Source organism: Triticum aestivum, chromosome 2A (assembly GCF_018294505.1).
Source record: "Triticum aestivum cultivar Chinese Spring chromosome 2A, IWGSC CS RefSeq v2.1, whole genome shotgun sequence".
Lineage (NCBI taxonomy): Eukaryota > Viridiplantae > Streptophyta > Magnoliopsida > Poales > Poaceae > Triticum > Triticum aestivum.
The window spans coordinates 544635767-544645031 of NC_057797.1; positions in this window are offsets into that span (position 1 = coordinate 544635767).

The window sequence follows — 9265 nt, forward strand, 5'->3', positions numbered from 1 at the left end:
CTAGCGTCATCGAACCTTAAGTGTGTAGACCCTACGGGTTCGGGAGACATGTAGTCATGACCGAGATGTTCTCCGGTCAATAACCAACAGAGGGATCTGGATACCCATGTTGGCTCCCACATGTTCCACGATGATCTCATCGGATGAACCACGATGTCAAGGACTCAATCGATCCCGTATACAATTCCCTTTGTCTAGCGGTATGGTACTTGCCCGAGATTCGATCGTCGGTATACCGATACCTTGTTCAATCTCGTTACCGGCAAGTCTCTTTACTCGTTCCGTAACACATCATCCCGTGATCAACCCCTTGGTCACATTGTGCACATTATGATGATGTCCTACCGAGTGGGCCCAGAGATACCTCTCCGTTTACACGGAGTGACAAAATCCCAATCTCGATTCGTGCCAACCCAACAGACACTTTCAGAGATACCCGTAGTGTACCTTTATAGCCACCCAGTTACGTTGTGACGTTTGGCACACCCAAAGCACTCCTACGGTATCCGGGAGTTGCACAATCTCATGGTCTAAGGAAATGATACTTGACATTAGAAAAGCTTTAGCATACGAACTACATGATCTTGTGCTAGGCTTAGGATTGGGTCTTGTCCATCACATCATTCTCCTAATGATGTGATCCTGTTATCAATGACATCCAATGTCCATGGTCAGGAAACCGTAACCATCTATTGATTAACGAGCTAGTTAACTAGAGGCTTACTAGGGACATGGTGTTGTCTATGTATCCACACATGTATCTGAGTTTCCTATCAATACAATTCTAGCATGGATAATAAATGATTATCATGAACAAGGAAATATAATAATAATCAATTTATTATTGCCTCTAGGGCATATTTCCAACAAAACAAAAGGTATATGTGATATACATGTAATTGATGTGTACCTTACTAGTGCCCGTAGTGGCTCCTGGGTGAAACGAGTAGGAAAATTTTTGTGAAACGAGTAGGAAAATTTTTGTTGCTAGATGAACTCCTAGATGATCTTGGTGAAACGAGTAGGAAAATTTTTGTTTTCTGCAACGTTCCCCAACAGTGGTATCAGAGCTAGGTCTATGCGTAGTTCTTCTTGCGCGAGTAGAACACAATTTGTTGTGGGTGTAGATTTGTCAACTTTCTTGCCGTTACTAGTCCTTTCTTGCTTCAGCGGTATTGTGGGATGAAGCGGCCCGGACCAACCTTACACGTACGCTTACGTGAGACTGGTTCCACCGACTAACATGCACTAGTTGCATAAGGTGGCTGGCGGGTGTCTGTCTCTCCTACTTTAGTTGGAGCGGAATCGATGAACAGGGTCCTTATGAAGGGTAAATAGAAGTTGACAAATCACGTTGTGGCTTTAACGTAGGTAAGAAAACGTTCTTGCTAGAACCCTAATTCAGCCACGTAAAACTTGCAACAACAATTAGAGGACGTCTAACTTGTTTTTGCAGCAAGTGGTTTGTGATATGATATGGCCAAAGTTGTGATGAATGATGAATGATCTATATGTGATGTATGAGATGTTCATGCTATTGTAATAGGATTCACGACTTGCATGTCGATGAGTATGACAACCGGCAGGAGCCATAGGAGTTGTCTTTATTCTTTTATATGACCTGCGTGTCATCAAGAAACGCCATGTAAATTACTTTACTTTATTGCTAAACGCGTTAGCCATAGTAGTAGAAGTAATAGTTGGTGAGCAACTTCATGGAGACACGATGATGGAGATCATGGTGTCAAGCCGGTGACAAGATGATCATGGAGCCCCAAGATGGAGATCAAAGGAGCTATGTGATATTGGCCATATCATGTCACGTTTATTATTTGATTGCATGTGATGTTTATCATGTTTTGCATCTTGTTTACTTAGAACGACGGTAGTAAATAAGATGATCCCTCACAATAATTTCAAGAAGTGTTCCCCCTAACTGTGCACCGTTGCGACAGTTCGCTGTTTCAAAACACCACGTGATGATCGGGTGTTTTATTCAGACGTTCACATACAACGGGTGTAAGACAGATTTACACATGCAAACACTTAGGTTGACTTGACGAGCCTAGCATGTACAGACATGGCCTCGAAACACAGAAGACCGAAAGGTCGAGCATGAGTCGTATAGAAGATACGATCAACATGAAGATGTTCACCGATGTTGACTAGTCCGTCTCACGTGATGATCGGACACGGTCTAGTTTAACTCGGATCATGTAATACTTAGATGACTAGAGGGATGTCTAATCTAAGTGGGAGTTCACTAATAATTTGATTAGTTGAACTTAATTATCATGAACTTAGTCTAAAATCTTTGCAATATGTCTTGTAGATCAAATGGCCAACGTAGTCCTCAACTTCAACGCGTTCCTAGAGAAAACTAAGCTGAAAGACGATGGCAGCAACTATACGGACTGGGTCCGAAACCTGAGGATCATCCCCATAGCTGCCAAGAAAGATTATGTCCTACAAGCACCGCTTGGTGATGCACCCGTTCTCCCTGTAGAACAAGACGTTATGAACGCTTGGCAGGCACGTTTCGATGACTACTCCCTCGTTCAGTGCGGCATGCTTTACAGCCTAGAGCCGGGGCTCCAAAAATGTTTTGAGAGACATGGAGCATATGAGATGTTCGAAGAGCTGAAAATGGTTTTCCAAGCTCATGCCCGGGTCGAGAGATATGAAGTCTCCGACAAATTCTTTAGCTGTAAGATGGAGGAAAACAGTTCTGTCAGTGAGCACATACTCACTATGTCTGGGTTGCATAACCGCTTGACTCAGCTGGGAGTTAATCTCCCGGTTGATGCGGTCATTGACAGAATCCTCCAGTCGCTTCCACCAAGCTACAAGAGCTTTGTGATGAACTTCAATATGCAGGGGATGGAAAAGACCATTCCTGAAGTATTTGCTATGCTGAAATCAGCAGAGGTAGAAGTCAGGAAGGAACATCAAGTGTTGATGGTCAATAAAACCACTAAGTTCAAGAAAGGCAAGGGTAAAAAGAACTTCAAGAAGGACGGCAAGGAGGTTGCCGCGCCCGGCAAGCAAGCTGCCGGGAAGAAGCCAAAGAATGGACCCAAGCCCGAGACTGAGTGCTTTTATTGCAAGGGAAGCGGTCACTGGAAGCGGAACTGCCCTAAGTACTTAGCGGATAAGAAGGCCGGCAAAACATGTTGGGGAACGTAGCAGAAATTCAAAAAAATTCCTACGTATCACCAAGATCTATCTATGGAGAGACCAGCAACGAGTAGAAAGGAGAGTGCATCTACATACCCTTGTAGATCGCTAAGCGGAAGCGTTCAAGTGAACGGGGTTGATGGAGTCGTACTCGTCGTGATTCAGATCACCGATGATCCTAGTGCCGAACGGACGGCACCTCCGCGTTCAACACACGTACAGCTCGACGATCACTCCCACGCCTTGATCCAGCAAGGAGAGAGGGAGAGGTTGAGGAAGACTCCATCCAGCAGCAGCACAATGGCGTGGTGGTGATGGAGGAGCGTGGCAATCCTGCAGGGCTTCGCCAAGCACCTACGGGAGAGGAGGAGGTGTCACGGGAGGGAGGGAGGTGCCAAGGGCTCAGGTATGGATGCCCTCCCTCCCCTCCACTATATATAGGGGCAGGGGAGAGGGGGGAGGCGCAGCCTTGCCCCTTCCTCCAAGAAAGGGGTGCGGCTAAGGAGGGGGGAGGAGTCCATCCTCCCCAAGGCACCTCGGAGGTGCCTTCCCCCTTGAGGACTCTTCCCTCTAGGGTTCCCTAGGCGCATGGGCCTCTTGGGGCTGGTGCCCTTGGCCCATGTAGGCCAAGGCGCACCCCCTACAGCCCATGTGGCCCCCCGGGGCAGGTGGCCCCACCCGGTGGGCCCCCGGGACCCTTCCGGTGGTCCCGGTACAATACCGATGACCCCGAAACTTGTCCCGATGGCCGAAACAGGACTTCCTATATATAAATCTTTACCTCCGGACCATTCCGGAACTCCTCGTGACATCCGGGATCTCATCCGGGACTCCGAACAACATTCGGTAACCACATACAAACTTCCTTTATAACCCTAGCGTCATCGAACCTTAAGTGTGTAGACCCTACGGGTTCGGGAGACATGTAGTCATGACCGAGATGTTCTCCGGTCAATAACCAACAGAGGGATCTGGATACCCATGTTGGCTCCCACATGTTCCACGATGATCTCATCGGATGAACCACGATGTCAAGGACTCAATCGATCCCGTATACAATTCCCTTTGTCTAGCGGTATGGTACTTGCCCGAGATTCGATCGTCGGTATACCGATACCTTGTTCAATCTCGTTACCGGCAAGTCTCTTTACTCGTTCCGTAACACATCATCCCGTGATCAACCCCTTGGTCACATTGTGCACATTATGATGATGTCCTACCGAGTGGGCCCAGAGATACCTCTCCGTTTACACGGAGTGACAAAATCCCAATCTCGATTCGTGCCAACCAACAGACACTTTCAGAGATACCCGTAGTGTACCTTTATAGCCACCCAGTTACGTTGTGACGTTTGGCACACCCAAAGCACTCCTACGGTATCCGGGAGTTGCACAATCTCATGGTCTAAGGAAATGATACTTGACATTAGAAAAGCTTTAGCATACGAACTACATGATCTTGTGCTAGGCTTAGGATTGGGTCTTGTCCATCACATCATTCTCCTAATGATGTGATCCCGTTATCAACGACATCCAATGTCCATGGTCAGGAAACCGTAACCATCTATTGATTAACGAGCTAGTCAACTAGAGGCTTACTAGGGACATGGTGTTGTCTATGTATCCACACATGTATCTGAGTTTCCTATCAATACAATTCTAGCATGGATAATAAACGATTATCATGAACAAGGAAATATAATAATAATCAATTTATTATTGCCTCTAGGGCATATTTCCAACACTTTCGATAAGTAAGAGTGTCGAAGCCAACGAGAAGCAGAAGGAAATGATAAGCGGTTTTCAGCAAGGTATTCTCTGCAAGTACTGAAATAAGTGGTAACAGATAGGTTTGTGATAAGATAAATTGTAACGAGCAACAAGTAACAAAAGTAAATAAATTGCAGCAAGGTGGCCCAATCCTTTTTGTAGCAAAGGACAAGCCGTAACAAACTCTTATAATAGGAAAAGCACTCCCGAGGACACATGGGAATATCGTCAAGCTAGTTTTCATTACGTTCATATGATTCGTGTTTGATACTTTGATAATTTGATATGTGGGTGGACCGGTGCTTGGGTGTTGTTCTTACTTGAACAAGCATCCCACTTATGATTAACCTCTATTGCAAGCATCCGCAACTACAACAAAAGTATTAAGGTAAACCTAACCATAACATGAAACATATGGATCCAAATCAGCCCCTTACGAAGCAACGCATAAACTAGGGTTTAAGCTTATGTCACTCTAGCAACACATCATCTATTTATTACTTCTCAATGCCTTCCTCTAGGCCCAAATGATGGTGAAGTGTTATGTAGTCGACGCTCACATAACACAACTAGAGGCTAGACAACATACATCTTATCAAAATATCAAACGAATACCAAATTCACATGACTACTAATAGCAAGACTTCTCCCTTGTCCTCAGGAACAAACGTAATTACTCACAAAGCATATTTATGTTCATAATCAGAGGGGTAATAATATGCATGTAGGATCTGAACATATGATCTTCCACCAAATAAACCAACTAGCATCAACTACAAGGAGTAATCAACACTACTAGCAACCTACTAGCACCAATCCCGGACTTTGAGACAAGAATTGGATACAAGAGATGAACTAGGGTTTGGAGATGAGATGGTGCTGGTGAAGATGTTGATGGAGATTGCCCTCTCCCGATGAGAGGAGCGTTGGTGATGATGATGGTGATGATTTCCCCCTCTCGGAGGGAAGTATCCCCAGTAGAACATCTCTGCCGGAGCTCTAGATTGGTTCCGCCAAGGTTCCGCCTCATGGCAGCGGAGTCTCGTCCCAAAAAGTTCCTTCTGGTTTTTTTTCTCATCGAAAGACTTCATATAGCAGAAGATGGATGTCAGAGACCCACCAGGGGGCCCACGAGGTAGGGGGCGTGCCCTAGGAGGGGGGCGCCCCCCCCACCCTCGTGAGCAGGGTGTGGGCCCCTGGCCTTCATCTTTGGCGAGGAATTTTCTTTATTTATTTTAAGATGTTCCGTGGAGTTTTAGGACTTTTGGAGTTGCGCAGAATAGGTCTCTAATATTTGCTCCTTTTCCAGCCCAGAATTCCAGCTGCTGGCATTCTCCCTCCTTATGTAAACCTTGTAAAATAAGATAGAATAGCCATAAGTATTGTGACATAAAGTGAAATAACAGTCCATAATGCAATAAATATCGATATAAAAGCATGATGCAAAATGGACGTATCAACTCCCCCAAGCTTAGACCTCGCTTGTCCTCAAGCGAAAAGCCGATAACAATAAATATGTCCTCATGTTTAGAGGTAGAGGCGTCGATAAAAATAAAATACGGACATGAAGGCATCATGATTATTCTCATAACAACAACATATATAGATTTTGTCATATGATTACTTATGTTCAAGTGATGATCTATTCACGATGCAAAAGTATAAATCATAAACCTTATTGGGCTCCGACAAACTATAATCTCAGTCATTGAAGCAATTGCAATTTATCATAACATCGGAAAGAGTCTATGCCAGAGCTAAAAAGCAAGTCCACATACTCAACTATCATCTAGTCCTTCATAATTGCTAACACTCACGCAATACTTGTGGTTACGGAGTTTTAATCGGACACAGAGAAAGATAGGGGCTTATAGTTTTGCCCCACAACCTTTTACCTCAAGGGTAATGTCAATAATAATAATTCATGCTCCCCTATATCCAATTATATATATATATATATATATATATATATATATATCATGTTCTTTCCAACATGCTGAGCTTGCCAAAGGATAAAATGAAAAAGGAAAGGTGAAGATCACCGTGACTCTTGCATAAGGTAGAAGATAATAATAAAAGATAGGCCCTTCGCAGAGGGAAGCAGAGGTTGCCATGCGCTTTTATGGTTGGATGCACAAAATCTCAATGCGAAATAACGTCACTTTATATTGCCCCTTGTGATATGAACCTTTATTATGCAGTCTGTCGCTTTTATTACTTCCACATCACAAGATCGTATAAAGCTTATTTCTCCCACACCAATCAATCATACATATTTAGAGCAATTTTTATTGCTTTGCACCGATGACAACTTACTTGAAGGATCTTACTCAATCCATAGGTAGATATGGTGGACTCTCATGGCAAAACTGGTTTAAGGGTATTTGGAAGCACAAGTAGTATTTATACTTGGTGCTGAGAATTTGGCTAGCATGAGGGGAAAGGCAAGCTCAACAAGTTAGAGGATCCATGACAACATACTTTATCTCAAATATAAGAAAGACATAACTCATTACGTTGTCTTCCTTGTCCAACATCAACCCTTTAGCATGTCATATTTTAATGAGTGCTCCCAATCATAAAAGATGTCAATGATAATATGTCTATATGTGAAAACCTCTCTTTCCTTATTACTTCCTATTAATTGCAACAATGACCAAAGCTATGTCTGCTAACTCCCAACAACTTTTAATCATCATACTCTTTCTATGTGAAGCCATTACTCTCAATAAGATCAATATGAACTTTTTGTTTCTTTTTCTTCTTTTCTTCTTTCTTTTATTCACCCAAGATCATGGCAAAATAATCAAGCCCTTGACTCAACACTAATCTTTATTATATATAGCTCACGGACTCGATTACAAAGAGAGATCATAAAGCAAAACTCAAAACTAGATCATGCCATAAACTTTATTCTACTAGATCAAGATACTTCTAATAGGATCGAACTAAGAAAAACGATAAAAATAGGAGTTGTGATGGTGATACGATACCGAGGCACCTCCCCCAATCTTGGCAGTTGCCAAGGGGAGTGCCCATACCCATGTGATTATATCTCCTTTGTCGGTGAAGAAGGTGGAGGTGACGGATAATCGCACATCGAGCATAAGAGGTCCTCCAGCTTGCGAATAATGCCCTTGAGTGCGACAATATGCTCCTTCAACAAAATATTTTCTTGTGTGAGATACTTGTTTTGTATACGAGCTAACTCAATCATCTTGAAAGCTTCGATCTCAGTTGGGGTAAGAAGGTTATGATCAAGTTGAAGGATGTCTTTTGCTGCCGGAGCTTGATCCTCCGTGGCCTTCTTGATCCTTTCATCCTTGTTGACCCTCGTGGGCTCTTCCCTCTTTAGATCTATCTTCATTAGCCAAGCATCGTTGTCACCATTGTTGGAGGAGGGAGACGACATGATGCCTAGCCTGGAAAACCCTGACAGAAAACAGCTCGAAACAAGAACAGAGGAGATTTGCGTGATACGGGAGTCAAAACCTTCGGGAGGTTATATAATGAATTTTTACCGACCAAAATACGCATCGTGCAAGATAACGGAGTCTGGAAGGCACACGAGGTGCTCACGAGGTAGGGGGGCGCGCCCACCACCCTCGTGGGGCCCCCGTGTCCTTCCCGGACTGCTACTTATTTTTCTATTTTTCTAAATATTCCAAAACGGAGAAATGTTGCCTTAAAAATTGTTTTGGAGTCGGTTTACTTACCATACCACATACCTATTCCTTTTCGGAGTCTGAAACGTTCCGGAAAGTGTCCCTTATGTATTCCTCCGGGGTTACGGTTCCAATAATATTGGTTTCAACATTTATGAGATTACCTGAGATATAATGTTTGATTCTTTGACCGTTTACCACCTTCAGATTTGTGCCTTCGAAGTTGTTGATCTTTATGGCACTGGAACGATAGACCTCTTCGATAACATAGGGGCCTTCCCATTTAGAGAGAAGTTTTCCTGCAAAAAATCTTAAACGAGAGTTGTATAGCAATACATAATCACCTACATTAAACTCACGCTTTTGTATCCTTTTGTCATGCCATCTTTTAACTTTTTCTTTAAACAACTTGGCATTTTCATAAGCTTGGGTTCTCCATTCATCAAGTGAGCTAATATCAAATAACATCTTCTCACCGGCAAGTTTAAAATCATAGTTGAGCTCTTTAATAGCCCAATATGCCTTATGTTCTAGTTCGAGAGGTAAGTGACATGCTTTTTCATAAACCATTTTATACGGAGACATACCCATAGGATTTTTTGTATGAAGTTCTATAAGCCCATAATGCATCATCAAGTTTTCTAGACCAATTCT